Raw genomic sequence first — 19083 nt, 5'->3', positions numbered from 1 at the left:
CAGCTGGCCGACAGAGTGCCCTCAGCAGCTCACCTGGTAGAGTATGTGTCCCATGTGGACTGTGTCACTACCACAGTGGCATGGGTTCAGTTCCAACATGGGCCACCTTTGCTGCATTCATCCCCTCACTGTTCTCCATTTACTGTCGCCGTGGCCTATCCTTTCAAATGAAGGCTCAAATAAGCTCAAGGCTCATTGATTTATCATTCTACAACACAGCATTTTAAACAAAAAATTTAATTGTAGTCCCTTCATGCAAAAATTTTAACTTGAATAGATTTTAAATAGTGGAGTGTTGACGATTAGTTCAGGAGTGTGACAGCAAGAGGTAAGAAGTTGCTACATAGTCCATAGTCTGGTGGTACAGCAGCAGATACTTGTGTATCTGTTGTCAGGTGGCAGCAGTGTGAACAGACTGTAGCTGAGTGGGTGTTGTCTTTTAGTATCTTGGGGCTCTGTGCAGACATCTCACTTCACTGATGTCGCTGATGCTCTGTAGATGGTACCAGTGATGTTCTGGTGGTTTGAATCAGCTGTAGAGCCTTCCTGTCTCGGGTCGTGATGAAACATGTCAGTTTGTGATGTTTCCAGGAAGGATACTTTCTACAGCAACTTTAGTTTCCTTAAGAAGTACAACTCTTTTGTCCTTTTTTTTTAAACCAATAAAGGGAAGAAAAAAAAAAAGTAATGCTCACCTAACGTCATGAGATACGTCATGCTGATATTTTTTTCTGATTTAAAGGCTTTCTGTTCTACAGAAAACACCCTTGTGGAACAATTTTAATTCCTTCACCCTTCAGTTATTTGTAAGCCACAGGGAACGTCCCGCTTCAATTTACTGCGCCTCTAGATTTGAGTCCGCCCACCTCTGTGTCTGTGTGCTTGTATAACCTGCGGCTCCTCAGTGTTGGGTTTTGAAATGATGGAAAAATTAAGTTTTTGTTTGACACGGCGTCTCTTTGCACTGAAACATCAAGGTGATTTTAAGCTGTGCTGAGCTGCACAGGTGGTTGAATGTTTTGATTTGAATAACTTTCGTATAAATTTCCAGGGAAAAGGTCAACACCAATGAGGTTATGGCAACAATGACTATTATCCCCACCTCCTCAATGCAAAGCAAAGCAAATTTGCACATGCACACACAAATGGTTTGTTCATCTGTGGTTTCTGGGTGCAGCTTGTATCACCTCCTCTTCCTTCCTCTCTGCTGTCTGCTTTGCTCTGCTGTAGGATACCTCAACACATACAAGTGTACAGTTAGTACATTGCTGGCATTGACAGAGGAAATCAGATACAGTCTCTATAGTGTGTGTTCCTAAAACCTCGAAATCAGTTAACATTTGAGCACTTTCGGTTCCATCTAGTCAAAGTCTGTGAGTTTGTTTACTTGGTTTTCAATGAAATGCCTGAAATAAGGTCTGTTACCACAGGCTAAAGATATTTACACATTTCGTTCTCCGACATTAAATACATCATTAAATGTCCCACAATCTAATGACAAACCTCTTCCGTGTCTTAAAAACTGCTATTGCTAACAAGTGTCCAAATTAGACTACAGAGGCTGTCTGGAACATGAAACGTCAACACAGAGACTCATCTACTCACTAGTCCGTCTTTACAGGCTGACTTTAGTAACAAACTATTCTAACTCTGACTTTACAACTTGTACATTGATCAGTTTACGGAAAATGTGTATAGTAATTGTGTAGTAAGGCGCTTAGTCGTGGGGACGTTGAAGTCGTGATTGTGATGTTGTCCGTTTACAGGCTAACGTTAGCTTTTTGCTGCTGCTGATTTAAGTTGAGCTTTCAAAATCACAAAGTGGTGTTCATCTTTGAAGATTATATTGATGAACAAAAAGCGTTGGATCATAAACTTGTGTTTGTCACAGAGATTATTTTCGGTGATATTCAAAAATCCAATTCAGAAATCCCATAGGCTTTTTGTGTAGGGAACCAGGGCGATGCTCAGTTCTTTGTTAGCCAACAAACCTATGTCATCCATACACCGCTCTGTATACCAGTACATCAATATCACAGTAATATGTTGTGTTCAAAGTTAATGGATTACATTTAATAACTGTGCAATGAGTGATGCCAGGTGCAAGCAATTGAGAATACAGTCGGAAAAAATGACACGACTGTGTTACAGCTGAGTTTGCTGCACTGTGATTAAAGTCCCCCTCCCCTCAAAAATGTGGTTTGATTTGAGCTTCAAAGCGCAGACAGAATAACGTCTGTGAAGGGTTTGACACCAAAAGGCTGTTTCACTTCCACCTGCTGAAGGTGGAAAGTTTCTCTGTGCTCACCTTAAAATCTCTGTCCGAGATGTGTGAATGAGCAGGGTTTCATGACGTCATTACTTGTCATCGTGGTATAATACACCTATAAACACCTCACACAAGTGTAATGTGGAAAAGCAACACCTCCCGCACAGATGACGTGCTGTTAACATTGTTATATGAAAAAACATATACATTAGGATTATTATTACTGATTGATAATACTTTTTTTTTTGGGGGGGGGGAATGAAAACAATCAGATATTAATATTAAACTGATACCAAATGAATGTATGCACCAAAGAATAGTTTGAGTTTAAGATACTGATATGATACTCAGAATACCTCAGGACTTGTAATTATTTTTGTTTTATACCAGTATTGATTAGATTTGAACATTACATTGCATTTTGCTATATATTGTCCTACATGTCAAGGCATGCAAATTGGTTTTGGTCAGTTTTTCATACATATACAGTTTAGATAGACAGCAGAGATGACTCACACATACATATACGATACACATTCATACTAACACAAATTATGATAGCTGATAGATAACATGACCCTGACACCTGTCCTCCTACGTGTCTTTGAGAAGAGAAATTTAAAAAGAAGGGGAAATGAAAGGCATCCACAAGACACTATTTTATATATATATTTGTTTCTGTTTTGAGAAAATGCATGAAAGAATGTCAGCCAAAAGAGCTGAAGAGGCTGTGCTATTCAACAGTGGTTTGTCAGGTTAAAATCTTATGACGGTACATTGATAGTCCAAGAAAAGGGCAAGGTTCAATTGTCCAACATACAACGTCTAAACAAACTTTAAACATAAAGGACCAGAATGCTATTAGCTTGTGACATGACCAACATATATGATCAATTCCAGCAGGAGCTTGTTTTGTGTCACAAATAAACTCAGGGAACATTTTTTGAAAAGCTTTAAATAGCAAAACTGAGTAAAGTGACTTCATATAAACTGAATAAATGGCTAACAGAATGAGTGATGTGTTGGTGGGGCAAACTCATTCCTAATTTGATCAAATGACATAAGAAATGTCAAAACTCCCCTTATGGACGACAAGTCAACTGCATCCTCTGTGAGGGAGGCTAACTACACATGCAGCCTCTCACCACTAGAGGTCAGACTGGTGTAGAGAGCAGCTGAAACACTGAACAAGGTGCTGACCAACAGAGAGAGAGAGAGCGAGAGAGAGAGAGAGAGAGAGAGAGAGAACAAGAGAGGGAGAGGGAGACAGAGAGAGAGAGAGAGAGAGAGAGAGAATAAGAGAGGGAGAGGGAGACAGAGAGAGACACACACACACACAGAAAGCAATAGAGAAAGAGTGAGGGAGAGAGACAGAAAGAAAAAAGAGAGGGAGAGAGCTCATCTAACCTATATATGAAAACTAGACCTATATAATAGCCTCTAATAAAACGATATGCTAGAATAGAATAGAATAGAAAAGAATAGAATGACCTCATCAGTCTGATTGGTTGAGGCTGATTTCTGGGTTGGGCAGGACAGGAAACATGGCACCGGGAACGCGTATCCATGCCCTGCGCGTTCCCGGCAGAGATTTTGGGATCCGGTGTAGAGAGAGAGAGAGAGACAGAGAGAGAGAGAGAGAGAGAGAGGGAGAGTGTGTGTGTGTGTGTACGTGTGTGTGTGTGCGCGCGCGCGCGCGTGGAGTTGTGTCAAGTCAGACTCTAGAAGACCGGAAGTGAGAAAATTTCAGCTATAAAATAACATAGAATTTGACACTTACCTTGTGCCTGAAAAAGGGTTTGTCATTTCAATAAATAAGCCTCTTGGCTTTTATTGTTTCTACATGCTGGTTTAACCTCGCCATACATATGGAGGAATTGGATATTATGATTGGTATGGGAAAGCATAAAATAATACTTTTACCTTTTCCCTTTTTTTTTTCCCTTTCTTCACCTGGCTCAATTGAGGTCCATTCAACTGGAAATGCATATGACAATGCAGGATGCAGTAACGAGTTGAGGAATCAATGAGGCTTTCAATCAATCAATCAATCAATTAAGAGAAGCATCTGAAGGATGTTACCGTCGTGACAAATGTAATATAAGAATGTGTTGCACAGAGACAAATGAAGGTTATGAAATGGTGCACTGTGGTACAGAAGACACATCTGAGCTTGAGGCATAGCACCGTGATGTTCAAAGTATTATAATTTATTGGTTTTATTATAGGCTATTAATATAGGGTTACAATAAAAATACACATAAATAAATGAAAAATAGCGTTGATTTGAAGAGTTATGGGTCGTTCTTGTGTTTTTTTACGTTTATATAAAATAAAATATTTTATTTTATTTTCTTGAATAACTAGTTGCTAGTGTCATACAGCAGTGGCGATGGTTTATTGTGAAAGTCTTGCCCGGAAGTCCTCCACCTTGCCTGCCTCTAGCTTGACATCAGTGTGTTGGGATTCAGTGTGGCAGCAGGGGAAATCAGGGAAATCTGGGATATCTGGGAAAGCGGAGTCGGTGAAAACCGGGAATAAACCGGCAGATATCCCGACGAAGCCTTGACCGTCGCACCGCGGGGCTCCCCGCCGGACACCTCTCCTCTGTCTTCCCGCTGCTGGCTGCGGTTTTTTCCTCCAAGAAATCTCCCTGGATCCGCACGGTAAGTAGCCCGATTCCCCTTCACCTAAACGCATCTCTATCCCACCACATTCACCCCGCTTTCTCTTCCTCTCGCTGCTGTTTTTTTCTTTTCTTTTTTTAATGTCTGTGATGAAACTGGCCGAGGCTAAAAACCCCGACATCGGCCCTTTATGCTGTGAATAACGGAGAGCGGAGCCGTTAATTAACATCCGCTGGAATAAAAGCCAATTAATCCCGTCAGCGGCTGCATGTGTGCGCAGAGAAAGGAGAGGGGTGGGGGTGACGGAGAAAACCACCAGCTCCACAGAAAAGCGGCTCCGATTCACTGAATTCTCTCCAGTGGCGGCTGCTGCATGTGCACACGCAGGCTCGGTCTGCGGCCGCTTTTCATTGTGCATGTGTGTGTGTGTTTGCGGCGCTGCATTAATCGCCGCGGGGCCTGCAGGGCACACACTCCCGGCCTGGATGCGCAGGTCGGCCGGGGAGCTGCAGCCGGCTGACAGCGCCTCTCCAGCCGGAACATTGGCGTGGAGCGCTGCAGCTCGGAGGCCGGGCGTGCTGAGCTGACACAAGCAAGGCGTGGCATTCATATAGCATTACACAGCCATGGGCGTGTTCCCCGCAGCTGCCACACAACTGACTGACTTACAAAATGTCTTAGTCGCTAATCAGGCGTTAATTGCGCTGACGTTGAACCTGCATATGTGACGTCATCGTTGGTGTGGCGTCTGCATCTTTCATTTTATTGTATTGAATGAGCAGCCAGGCCACAGTTCTGCCTCAAGACTCATTTAAGGATCATTTAGAATTCAGCATCATCAGACATGCAGGCCTGCCATCTGTCTGTCTGTCTGTCTGTCTGTCGGTCTCTCTTCCGGCTGGTCAGCCTGTCTCACCCTCTTGTCCTCCAGCTACAGTGTACTGTACACTGTTTCAACTGTCTCACTTCTAAGAGGTTAGCCCGTCTGTCTTCCTGCTGGCAGACCTGTTTCTGTGTCCAAATGAGGAATTCCAACATGGGAGGTCATTGGTAGAGATATTGTGATTATTCTGCCACACTGAGCATTTGGCTTTATTAGATCACTTTGTTATGTTGGGATAACGGTCTTGGATTGGATACATGATAGATACTGGATCAGTCTGGATGCAACAGAACCCTCTGCAGGGTTTGATATTGCTTCAAAGCCTTCCGCACTGGGGAAATGTTGATCCCTCTTATTTGAATGAGCATTTTTTTTTTAAGACAAGGCCAGACTTTTAGTTTAAAACATTTAAAAAAAAAAAAAAAAAAAGGTCCAACATTCACAACACAAGTGTGAAGAGACAACGCTGTCAACATGATGTCCAAGGCGTCGATGTTCTGTGTTTCAGAGATGTCTACTGGAGTTAGCATGCTAACCAGCTAGCCCTGACCAGTTCCGTCTCCAAATACCACTTTGTACCTCAGGAGGTGACAGTCTGACAGACCGTAGTCTGTAGTTTCAGCTGGGAGATGGAAAAGCGGCGACTTTGCTACTTTTTCTAATAAGTAAAATTGCAAGAAAGGAAACATTTTTACATATATTTTCTTTGCTAAACAGAAAAAATACAACTGTCCGCCTGCTGAATTTAAGTTTTCTCTCTGTTACCGAAATGAGATGGGCTTGATTTCCACATTAACTCATCGTTAAACACAATCACACAATAATGCCCTCTTTACTGTATTCCTCTGCCTTCAAACCTGCCTCAGAGGCCATGTTCAGTCCCAGTCTGGTGTCCGGTCGTGTCCACTGGAAGGCAGCTGAGTCCCGTTGTGCGGGCAGACTCCACTTGGCTGATATACCCACTTAGCTTTAAGGCTATCAATGCTACTGACTGATGGCAGGTAGTTGCTACAGCTAAAGCTAGCTACACCGAAGAGCAGCAAGTCAGGTAGAGTGAGCAGCAGATTGTGGTCATAGTGCCCCCTATTGCTTTTGATCTACTTCTTTCTGTCCTAATTTCTTTCAAATTAAACGTTTTAGTGGTAATTAAAAAATCTGACTTTGATGTTTAAAAATGTAATTTTTCGCCAATTTCCTTCATTTACCTAAAGGACCAAAGTTCTCAAATGCTACATTGCAAAACGTTAACCTAGGAATTATCTGATGGGTAAATTAGTACCCATAGACTTGAAAGCAGCTTTCAGTACCTGACAGTTTTTTAATGTAGAACAGACACATTTAGGTCAGCACCAAAGAACTCTTGAGATTTTATGCACCCAGTCCTGACCCCCCTTAATGGAAATTAATTAGATATTAGAGGTTGTATGTGGGAATGTTTGTTCTTTCCATTGAAAGTGGCCCTTGAACATATTTATCTGCCTTTTGTCCAAAGCAAACTGGAATAGTCTTTGACCTCTCTGTGGCCTTTTAAAAGGGGAAGTGGGCACGGAAAATAAATCTTTCCGTGCATTAACACATATCCTTGTATACAAGAGCACAGGAAATAATCACATTATCTATCCCATAGAACTGCATTGTGACTTCAAGTGTGATTTTGAACAAAGCAGATAATTGTTTCTTCCAGCGTGTATTACTGTGTCTGAATATAATGTACATTCACTGGTGATGAGACATCCTCTCTCAACACTGATGTCTGCAACCAGACCCATCAGAGGTGAAGAGTAATCATTCAGACAGTCTTGAGACGTCCCACCTCTGTAACACACTTGCGTACTGCAAAGTGGGGCACTATCTCGCAGTGGGTTAACTGGAGTATAAAAATCCCTGCTGCCCTACTTCAACTGAAGGCTGCTCTGACTGTATCCAACCAGCCAGTTAGTCTGAGCCTCACGTCTGAGACCAGCAGGGTCCTGGTTAAGCGATCCAGTATCCTTCACTGTTCCTCCTCCCAATGGCCCAACTCATGCTGATCCAGCAGTGGGGCATTATCTTTTGGGTTATCTGTTGATTGTGTTGTCAAAGGTGTTCTTTTCTTCACATTGATGTCATTTAAGCAGCTGGTTATCACTAATAAGAAGGCGAATGATGAGAGAAATCCTAATGGAATTTGAAGATGATTACTAAAGATGTTAATTATCTATTATGATGTAGTGATATTGTCAATTGACAAGTTTCTAGATCTATCTGGTTACTTCTGGTCCTAAAGATGGCAATACTAGTCCATCACCTGTGCTTCAAGATATAATGGCAACCGGCTTAAGATTGCCTTACAATTTGCTGTTTGTATTTGCACTCCCCTCATGGTGATACAGTAGAGCAGAGTTTTTAAAACCCCACCAGCAGCTCAGAACAAGTTGTCTCAGAACCACTTAAGTCTTGCTATGCTGTTGTCAAATGGAACAATTGTCCTGGTGGTCACGACATGGGAAGTCATGGACATGATATATGCGACAAATGGCCTCTGCCATTTCTCAAAACATCATCACAAGATCAAACTCGTCACAAGTTGTGAACTCAGAGCTTTCAGAAAAATTCAACAGACGAAGTCATGCAAACCACAATATAGACTCGCCCGGACTCTTCCAGTGAACACTAAAATTGACCTCATTTGAATTTGACTGCAGCATCAACATTTGCAGTAGATATTCATCTGCTGTGGCCAACCTCCTCACCACATACTAATTATATGTAGTGTGTACTACATAGTAAACAGTTTTTTTCTCTAGTACAGGGTAAAAAAAGTCAGTGTTTTGCACAGACAGGAAATGTCATGAGCCGACGTCAATCAAAGTGTGACTTTGGAATGTCAAAGACAGCTCTCTAAACAAACTAAAGTTTATTTCTGTTTCCAAGATTCTCCTACAGCTCCTCCATTTCCTGTTTGTATGTGGGAAAATATGAAAAGTGTTTATTAATATGAATACTGGTATTTATGAGCATCATTTTTTGTCAATCTTTCCAACATAACACGACCACCTGCGTGGTAAGTATGTCGGACAGAAAATAGGTCAGTGAACCTTTATTTACTGTTGTCTGTTCCCTTCTGGCCTTTTACGTCCACTAATACACTGGAAATATCATCAAAATGTCTGAGTAGTTGACATGAAATGAATAAGCACATTCATGCTTTCTAGAGGATGATTTTAAATCCCAACATCGCCTATAGATTGAGCCACAGATCAAGATATTAACAATATATTACAGTCACTGTCAAGGTAATATGCATATTCAGTTTGGACAATCCCCAGCTATGCTCAGACACTTAAATACATGACTGCTGTGGGAATTGCACATCTGCATTTCCAGGCTGGCCTGCGAGCATGAACAGACCATGTGGGTCTTGTGTTCTTCCTCTGGCAGCTCTGCAGCCATCTTGTAAACATCAGACTCACTGCGCTGGTTACATCTGTATCAGCTGCTCTGGTGCAGTTCGTCAGAAGATTCTCACTGGTGGCTGCAAGAGGTCAGCCCAGGTCACCATCTGATGTTGTTTTCTTCTCCCTCTCTGTCTCTCTTTGTGTGTCTCTTTTCGCCAAGTGTATGGAAAAGTCATCCCTCCTTCTCTCAGGAAATTCCTTCTAGTCCCAAGGGTGAGACAGACGGAGAGGGTGTGAGGGAGCAACAGAGCAGCTCTGCTTCAGAGGGACACTCCAGGCCTCGCTTTCTTATTCATCTTCAACATCTTTTATTTGGTTGCATTCTCTGAGCATGTTAAAACAGTTGTAAAAAGGGACTGTGATGACACTTTTCAGCCTCAGTGCATTCAAGAAGGCTCTCAGACGCTTGAGATTCAACATTTGGCCTCTGCAAAGCCGTGAGTTTAATGCACAAAACAGTCATCGCTGTAAGACAGCAAGTGTGAAATGAATGTCTTCACACAATTCACATGATTATTACCTTAAATGAGATAGAAAACACATTAGCACATATATGTAAACAGCTGTAACCTTCAGTGCAGTGTTTTAAGCTGTTGAGTACACTATAGCGTAATGCAGCACTACTGTGTAGTAGTCTATAGTGCAGTCTGTTTTGCTGCGTCAGTGCTAAACCTGCAGAGACACTCACACATTAAACATTGGAGCATGAAATTGGAGAGAGAGAGTGTGTGTGTGTGTGTGTGTGTGTGTGTGTGTGTGTGTGTGTGTGTGTGTGTGTGTGGAGTGTGTTCGTCATTCATGGCTATGTCTGTTGGACTGTGACCAGTTAGTCTGGTTGGCAGCGATGTAGAGTAGAGTGCTTATCTGCTTATTTCAATGCTATGGTAAGGGTTGCAAGGCATTCTGGGCAGATTAATTCAAGGCGCCAGACACGGCAAACCTACATCAAAGATCTAGCTGCAGTGAAGGCTGACTGTTGCGTTCGCCTCGCATCACCTGTGTCCCGATGAAAAGCTGCACTTGTTCACGCCGCAAAGACTAGAGCTGACAGTCAACTGCTCTAACTAACTCTGTAAACCACCAGGTGACAGTAGTCTATATTCGTCATTCCTAACGGGAAACTGGAAGACTCAGGACAGCGGATATGCAGATTGTGGTTTGATGGAGCAGCGTTTGCATTTTCACACCATTTCTGTAATGTAGCCGCTTCTAATCGAGGAAATGTCTGGACAAAAGTTGCAAATTGCACTAGCAAAGAGGTGACAAAGAAAAATTAGGGGAAACTGCACTAAATGGGTGAAATCATGGATTCTGCAGCGCCAGGCTCAACGAGCTGTCCCTTTCCTCTGAAAGCTGTAGACAAGGGCTGACTAGTGCTGGTGATGTGGGACACACAGCAACAGCCATGCTCACCGACGGTCCGGACATTGGCCCACGGCGTACTGTTAGTCTAGTGTGTCAGGGCCTCGAGGCTTCTTGGCTAACCAGTCTAATGCAGGGTGGCTAGTATGGTTATTTTCAACATGGAGGTCAGTCACACTGATGGGCTCACTCAAATGCTACATACTGTTTGATTCAATGATTGTCATTATTGCCCGCCATTGCTTCAGTATTCATTGTGAATATCTGTCTTGGTGAATTTGATTGCATGTTGTCTTTCTTATAATTTCAACTAATTTTAATACACTCAGTTACCAGTTTATCAGGTGTGCCTCGTTAAAACGAATTTAGCTGAATACAACAGCATTAACTGCTCCCATTGTAAAGGTTTGAATGGTCGGTATATGTTGAAATCATTTTAGAAAGGACTTCATTCAGCTTTATGCTCATTTTGGTGGCTGTTTGTGGTATTTTTTAATTTAGTGTTATGTGTGATTATTGCATTTAGAGGTGTTTCTGATATTTATTTGATATTCCCATCGAGGGTAGACTTTACTGAAGCAATTGGGAGTGTAGCACCTTTAGTGGTGTTAATAAAGTGTTAATGGTTGGTCATGTTCCCCAAACAGATTTTTCTTATTTTAATGGACTAAGGTAACCTTTGCAACATGAGAGTGCCCAGACCAAGCATTCTGAGGGTTTTTGTGATTATCCATCACATCTTCTGTTGCCCATGTGTCTACTAAGTTGTACCATTTGTATTTCTGCAAACCAATAAAAAAAATAATAAAGATGTCGAAATCAGAAATTCTGGCTGCTTAGAAGCTTTTGGTTGTGGCTCAGCGTTTCAGAGCCATCAGTGTGGGTGACACAGATAACTAAAGCACCTTGATGGAGTCTCATGAGCCTGAACCAGCTGTCTACCCTAGGTAGATTAACAGCCATATTCACAAGTATTATAAAAATGGCCTAGTTTCAGTCAGGTTGAGATCAGATATTGGATTAAATATTAAATGAAAGCTGGAGTAGAGGCTGAACAAAGAAGCAGTTTAATTTTTTTATAAAGTTGAAATCCAAAACAGGTAAAATCTAAACAATGACAGCATCAATCAGAACCAGTGATATGTTAAGCTTAGCTGTGCAGTAACAAATGCATTAAAGTTAACTTGTTATTAAAAAACTGTCCTCATACGATGCACAAGAAGGTCAGAAAGCAAAAGGTAAATAACTGATTATTGTTGTTTAAAGACATTTCAGGACATGTTCAGGTCACACAGTGTTATTTCAAACACTGTGCCCTCTGTGTAGACTGAACCTGACTGTGAGACGAGCAGTGTGTTTGAGTGTGTGATTCGCATCTGTATCTTGTATCTTCTCTATCTCATATTAATGTCGATCTGCATGTGTGTCTGTGTGTGTGCGCACTGATAACAATGAATGCTTTTTCTGCTGTTTGTTGTTGAAACAGGCAGCTGGCAGCTGAATGCAATGACTCAGCCTGTGTGTGCGTGCGTGTGTGTGTGTGTGTGTTTGTCACTGTGTGTGTGTGTGTTTTCACGCACACACACACACACACACATTGACAAACACACTATTAATGGAGTATCCAGATGAGGTAACAGTACTCCAGTTTCCTCTGTCTCCCCTTTAGTTAACTGCTCTGTAAACTAAACACTAGGAACAAACAGTGTAACAATATAAGAGCCTGGTGGTGCCTTCACTCACATAGTATCTTAAAATGTTTGTACATTTTTTTGTAAACTGTGACGAGGTGATAGGATTTCACTGGTTCTGTGATACTGTTATTGTGGTATGTGCACCGGGGAAACCCTCAGAAGCCCATCAGGGTCCAGAGGTCAGGGATGCCATTTAGAAAGCTGGTGCTGGTCTGAAGAACATTCCTGTAATAGTCTCAGTGACGTGGTTAAGAACAAGGAAATCTGGGAAAACAAACTAAAAGAACTGGATGTTTCACTGGTGGGCGCAGTCGTCACTATGAAAAATCCAGTCAGCTGATCATACAGCCAGCAAAAACACAGGCAAACAGATCAAAAGACCAAAAAAAGAAGAGTTCTAGATACTCAAACAGCACAGCATTCTTGCTTTTTTCAAATCTGATTGGTATTTAACAAAGAAGATGTTATAACTGATGTATAAGAACGTAAAGTTTTGGATCAGATCAAAGAGTGTGCAAATAAGGACGCAACAGATTTTTGGGGCCAGTGCTGAACTCTGACTCTGCTGAAGTATTAGGGATTTAAAAATTCTGGTATCGATATAACGTCCAATATTCCTGTATACACACGATATACATAAACACACATTTCTGCAACGCTCCTTCAGATGTGGTAATAACACATGTGACAAGAGGCAAAAAAAACCAGTTCTTACCAAAAAATAAAAATTGGGATTTGATACCCAGCCACCAGTGTTAGAACATTCAGCAGTAAGGATGTTGTGTGTCCTCACGTCTGTGTCATTTAATTATCTAAATTAACTTAATTCTATTAGTCCATTTAAAAAAAGATTAATTTGACAGTTAAAAGAAAATATATCTTCTGTATATAACAGCATCATGGCTTTACTTTGAATTTTTAAAACTTCCCTTCGGTGACTTAGTGTGGATCTGTTGTGGCAGGAAGCGTTGGGCAGGATTTTGTACAGACTCCCTTCATCATCATTTTGAAGAAAACAGCGAAGTTCAAACAGAGTTTTCAACCAGCAGCAGCAGCAGCAGCAGCACTGTCTGTCTCTGTCTCTCTTTAATTCCAGACAGATGTAGAGTCACTCTGGCTGCCGTTGCTGTGGTACTGCACAGCCCTCGTTGTTGGAAAATTTAATCTCATTTCTTCTTTTCTGTTTTTTTTTTTTCTATTCTTTTATTTTCCCTTTCGTGTTTTTCCTCAGCTGCATAACTCTGGCCAAGGCACTTTTTCGCTCCTTCCCTCTCTCTTTCTTTGTCTTTCTGTGTCTGTGTACCTCGGCCCTCATGGAGATCCAGGAGCAGGCTGTGCAGCTGGGGATCAGGACTGTCATTTTGACTGTGTTGAATGGAGGCTGACTGTCTTCCCCTCTGAATACCGTCTATGAATTTTCTGCCATAGCAGTTGAGGAAGATCCTTTACTCGAGATCCAAATTGAAGAAAAACAAACGGTGTAGTTAGTGAAAGTTAGTAATGCCACAAACTAAAAAAGGAAAAAAAAGTTTGAGTTTCTGCATTGAGAATTGTACTTTTGTTAAACAAAAAATGTAAGGAGTAAATGTATTTATGAAGGCAGAATAGCTGCATTTTGCAAATATTACAAGTGTGTAAGACAAATGTTAATGTATCTGGCTGGAGTGGAGTACAATGGCCAACATACAAGGGCCAATTAGTAACGAGAAATTGAAGCACAAAAAATGGGCACTCCACCAGTAGGCACTGACATTTGTAATTTCCAACAACAAATTTTGCAACTGAAGAGAAGAACAAGAAGAAGAAGAAGAAGAAAGAGAAGAATGTAATGGATTGTAATTTGTCTCTTCTTTTGAACGGACAGTCCAAAATGTAGGGAGCCCTTGTAGCTTATTAGCTCTGTTTTATTGAACCTCCTGGAGTATAAACTGCTCCACAAAAGTAGCATGCTTGTAGACAGTAATCATAGAGGAGTTAATTGTAGAAACACTTTTCTTGATCCGCCCTAACCAGCTTGCTGCCAACTAAACGGTAGCTTACTAGCTAGTTGAGAGAGCTAATGTGACATTAGAAGCATGTTCAAGTTTAGCTAGCATGTTAGCAGTCACCATGCCAGCTGTGCCTTTTTCATGATGGTGGTGGATTATTTTGTATTAATTGATTCTGTACTTTGCTTATGTTGTGTTAGTTTTTTTAAATCAAATACTAGGGCTATAACATTGTCCAAATAGTCGATATCAGTATCTGCCTCAAAAATGTTACCTCCACGGTTCCGAAAAAGACAAAACAGATGTTATAAGGACATTATAGTACAAAGATATAAATCAAGTCACAGAAGGGCAGGTTATGTCTTGAGCGCTGCCACATAACCTTCAATGTGTGCGTCTGTGACGTTTGAAGGAAATAATGTTTTTATAAAGTGCGTGTGTGGTGGTGTGTTTATGTGTGCGAGAGGGCGAAACAAAGTGAGAGTGTGTTTGGGGTTTGTCGGTTGGTTGGTCAGCCTGGTTTGAAGTAACTGTTGACACAGTAAGTTGTGTGTGTGTGTGTGTGTGTGTGTGTGTGTGTGTGTGTGTGTGTGTATGTGCGCGCAGGCTTGAAGAAGCTGTTGATACTGTAAGCCTGTCTGTTTTCCATTGCTCATACTAAGAGAGAAAAGTACAGGCATTGAACCTGTGTGTGGGTGTGTGTGTGCGTGTGTGTGTGTCTGTGGATGTGGTTGGATGTGTGTTAATGTTATGGCTTGGAGTACGCCTGGAACAGCTACTGTTTTTCTCTGCTGGCTCTTTCATACATGAAAACACACACACACACACACACACACACACACACACACACACACACACACACACACACACACACTCTCTCTCACACGTGAACTTAGTCCAGACCAAACCACAGATACCTTCTATATCCAGACAGCTCTCCAGTTGAGATGGAAAGTATGTGAGCCTTCTTTCTGTCTGCTGACTTTTGTCCCAGTGTGAATCAAAACAGTATGGCTGTGGATTTATTCTGCGAGGCTCTCTGTGCTCTCCGTATGGAGCGGAGTGCCGCTGAGCTGTGAGACGGGATGGGCTGTGACAGAGTTCACGATTCAGACCCACACCACTCATGGCAGTACAGAGACACAGAAATTAATCTACATTTTTGTCTTGTTAGTTGGGGAAATTGCAGTCGAGTCGAGTGTGTGTGGCTGGCTTGTGACTGGAGGGTTGCCAGCTCAAATCCTCTGGCCGTTTTGGAAAAATGTGGGGATGGAAAGTGAATAAGGAATATGCTCGCCTACCTCAGCAATTACTGTGTAGGTGTCTGTCAGCAAGTCAGCCCAAAAACTCGTCAACTCTGTGAGAAGACAGTTGCACTGCATTCAGACCCTGTTCAGCAGTTCAGCTTATGTTGCCTCCTCATGTGGTAAACCAGCCAAGTACAGGCCTATAGAGCTGACCATGTGGCTCCATATCCAGCAGTTACATAGTGCCATATTTTTCTCATGGTTTGATATCTGTGTGACAGTTCAGCTGATGTGTATTGGTAGCTGGATGAAGCAGGTGGTTGTTGATTGTGATCATCACACTTAATTGGTTGCGTCTGCCTATAAAGTGTGAGCTGGCTTGGATCGGGGCTTGGTGACGTGGCCCTCAAATATTATTTCAATATTTGTAGGCTATATGGATCTTGATATTTTTAAAACCTCCGCAAAAGCACTTCCCTAATTCTTGGACTTGGATTTCAAAATACCTTGAATGTTGTGACAATATTGTAGGGATGACTGTTGTCACTTTCACAATATATGAATACAATTATATTTTTTTGCAAGTATAAGAACAAGTAGAACAGTCTGGTTAACTCAGAAAAATGACATCACTCTAATGTGGTGCAGCTTTTAAAACAAGAAAAAGAGAACATTTATGACATATCATGATATAAAGGAGTCCAAGACAATAAATGGTCTCATGTCACCATGTAGGGCTGGGCGATGAATCGAATTTTGATAGCGATTTCGATTTTGGCTTCTCACGATCATGAAAACACTGTAATCGAAGAAAAACGATTGACGTGCCGCCGCGAGTCGTGTATGCAAATTACTGCGCTGTAAAAGCACAGTGAACGCACCTGTGTCGCCTGCAGCTGCAGCAGTGAGTGTGTGGATCAATTTGTGGAACGAGCGATGGACAACATGGCAGAAAAGCAGCCTGAGCCTGTAGTTGAAAAGAAAGGTAGGACAACTTTGGTCATTTAGAGACATTTTGGCTTTAAATCGTCGGACGTGGAGTAGAAGGAGATAGTTTGCAAAGTTTGTCACACCGTCGTGTCTGCACCCCAGGGCACATGTATTTAACCATAAAGTGGTCTATGACAAAGTATTGAAGGAGCAAAAGACCCAAAAAAGTGCAAGAGCGCCAACTTCAGCCACAGCCACTGCAACACAGTCCTCCACTGACGACACTCTTTACAATGCCGCTCCATATCCCACCGGCTCCAGGCGACAGCGAGAGATACGGAGGCTGTGACGTTCATGCTAGCTGAGGACATGTGCCCTATCAGCACAATTAGAAACCCAGGCTTCAAGACACTGGTCAACACTTTGGACAAGCGGTACGTGTTGCCATCGCGCAAACATACAAATATTATCATCATTTACTTTTTTACTAATCTATCTGGTTGTTTTTCTAAAAGTTATATTTAAAGTTGAGTTTTGGTGGCTCAATAAATAGGCGACTTTTTTTGAAATCAGTGAATAATCGTGTATATTAATCGTGATTTCAATATCAATCAAAATAATCGTGATTATTATTTTTAGCATAATCGCCCAGCCCTATCACCATGTAATATCATGATGTATAGAGTAGAGTAGAATAGAATAGAATAGAATCACTTTATTGATCCCAGACTGGGAAATTATTTTGTTTTAGCAGCGGTGGGTCTGCAAAAAAACACTCTGTACATAACATAGACAGAAAGTAAGATAATAACATAGATAGAAAGTAAGATATACACACTGTATATATACAGTGCAAACTATACTGTAAACAATAATACTATACATAACTATACAAGAAATAGACAATTCCTATGAATGTGCAATAGCAGGACCACAGGTAAAATGAATAGATAAATAGACTTAAAAGAACATAGAATATGCAGATGTAAACATATTGTATACATATATCACCAAGTCCTAGTTTTGGTGGTTTCTGACTAAGACGATCGTTATAAATGAGTACAACATCATAACTATTTGAATGCTGAGGAAAATCAGCAGTCTGGACCAGGTTTTGATGATTTTTACTGAACGGGCATATGACAGGGTCCACAGTGAAACATTGGAACTGATGATGACATCATTGTTGGCAGATGGGGGTTACTTTATGTTACTGAGTTTGATCAACACTGACACTCAAGCCCCAAGGAAGAGCACCAGGCCTTGAAGGCAGTTTTTTAGTGTCCAAATCATGTAATTACATCGTCATGTGATGCACTGCCGCCCAGAAAGACGTTTTCCCATAAGCTGACATGGTGAAAGAAGCGCCTGTGAAACGGTAGATACATTTTGTAAGCGCCACAACCAGCGTGGAATGAAAATCATAAACGGGAATGGAGACTTAAAGTTAGTGCATTAAGCAGCAACAAGCTTCTTTTCCTTTTTCCTGCTTGTTTGTGCTCTGTGGGGGAGGGCCTGTTTAATCACAATGTTACGATGGAGCAGGACCTGGTAGTTGATGAACGTCAGTCATTGGCAATTAACGATGGCATCATCCATCGTCCCAACCAACTGATGCTATTGGTGTGTAGGAGGCATACGAGGCTGAGGTAAGTGGGTTTGGGTACTTTAATTCTTTATGACAGGTAGGTGAAGCCAGCCTGGGATGGCTTAAGCTGCGGACTTGTTAGAACTGGAGCTGCTCTGATGGTTTTTAGCTGAGTCAGGCTCAGTTGCCCGTTCTCTGCACTGTCATTATACGATTAGCTCCATTACTCTGTACAAGTGTGTGTCATTTCTGTGAATGGGTTTATGTGTCTGAGCAGGTTTTTATACTTGAACTGAACATTGCAGTGTATGTGTGTGTGTCCTTCTGTGTTGCTTCTAAAAGACAGAAAAAGTCTCATGGTCATACACATTTCATACACAAATTCAGATTTGTTAAGAAAAAGTGTACTAAGTACCCACAGAACACTTTCTGTCATTATTTGTTCACCCTTGTCCTGTTTCTCTCTTGTGTTGAAGAGATTGTCGTTGGTTCCTACTGCAGATGTTGTTTCTGGCAATGAACGTTTCAAATGAGGACAGACAGAAGTGGAAAGTTTTACATTTTCATACCGTGAGGAATTTAGTTTGGGTGTCACTGTGTGTGTGTGTGTGTGTGTGTGTGTGTGTGTGTGTGTGTGTGTGTGTGTGTGTGGTGTGTGTGTGTGTGTGTGTGTGTGTGTGTGTGTGTGTGTGTGTTGTGTGTGTGTGTGTGTTGTGTGTGCGTGCGTTGAAGGAAAATTCTACTCTTCAACCATAGTCATGTAATAAGAGCTAAAATTGGTCTGTTATTGGAGGTTTTTGGTGGGGTTGTTTAATGTCGTCAGTGTAGTGGGTGTTTGAAACAAACTGTTGGTGTTTGGGCTCATTCCCATTTCCAATTTTGACCCTTAACCTTCATTTCTCAAGTGCCCCTCAGAACAGAGTTACATAGGGTAGTGGTTGAAATCTGCCACTATGAAATGGGACACTGTTCAATAACTTAATACGTGATCAGAGATTTTTGATGGCATAAAGATGTTACATTTTTAGTATGCTTTCTTCAGGTGTGGTGATTTCTCT

General features: G+C 41.6%; 1 protein-coding gene across 2 annotated transcripts in view; it reads left to right on the top strand.

The window, feature by feature from the left end:
- The first annotated feature begins 4690 nt into the window (after positions 1–4690).
- raph1a (Ras association (RalGDS/AF-6) and pleckstrin homology domains 1a) overlaps positions 4691–19083 on the top strand; it is a 74970-nt gene continuing 60577 nt past the window's right edge. For both annotated transcript variants that reach the window (XM_030428192.1, XM_030428191.1), the window contains exon 1: positions 4691–4935. The gene's annotated coding sequence lies outside the window, so the exon portion shown is untranslated. The remainder of the gene's footprint in view (positions 4936–19083) is intronic.

The sequence above is a fragment of the Sparus aurata genome, chromosome 9 (assembly GCF_900880675.1).
Source record: "Sparus aurata chromosome 9, fSpaAur1.1, whole genome shotgun sequence".
Taxonomy (NCBI): Eukaryota; Metazoa; Chordata; class Actinopteri; order Spariformes; family Sparidae; genus Sparus; species Sparus aurata.
Note: the sequence above shows the minus strand (reverse complement) of the source record. Positions and strands in the feature narration are given on the sequence as shown.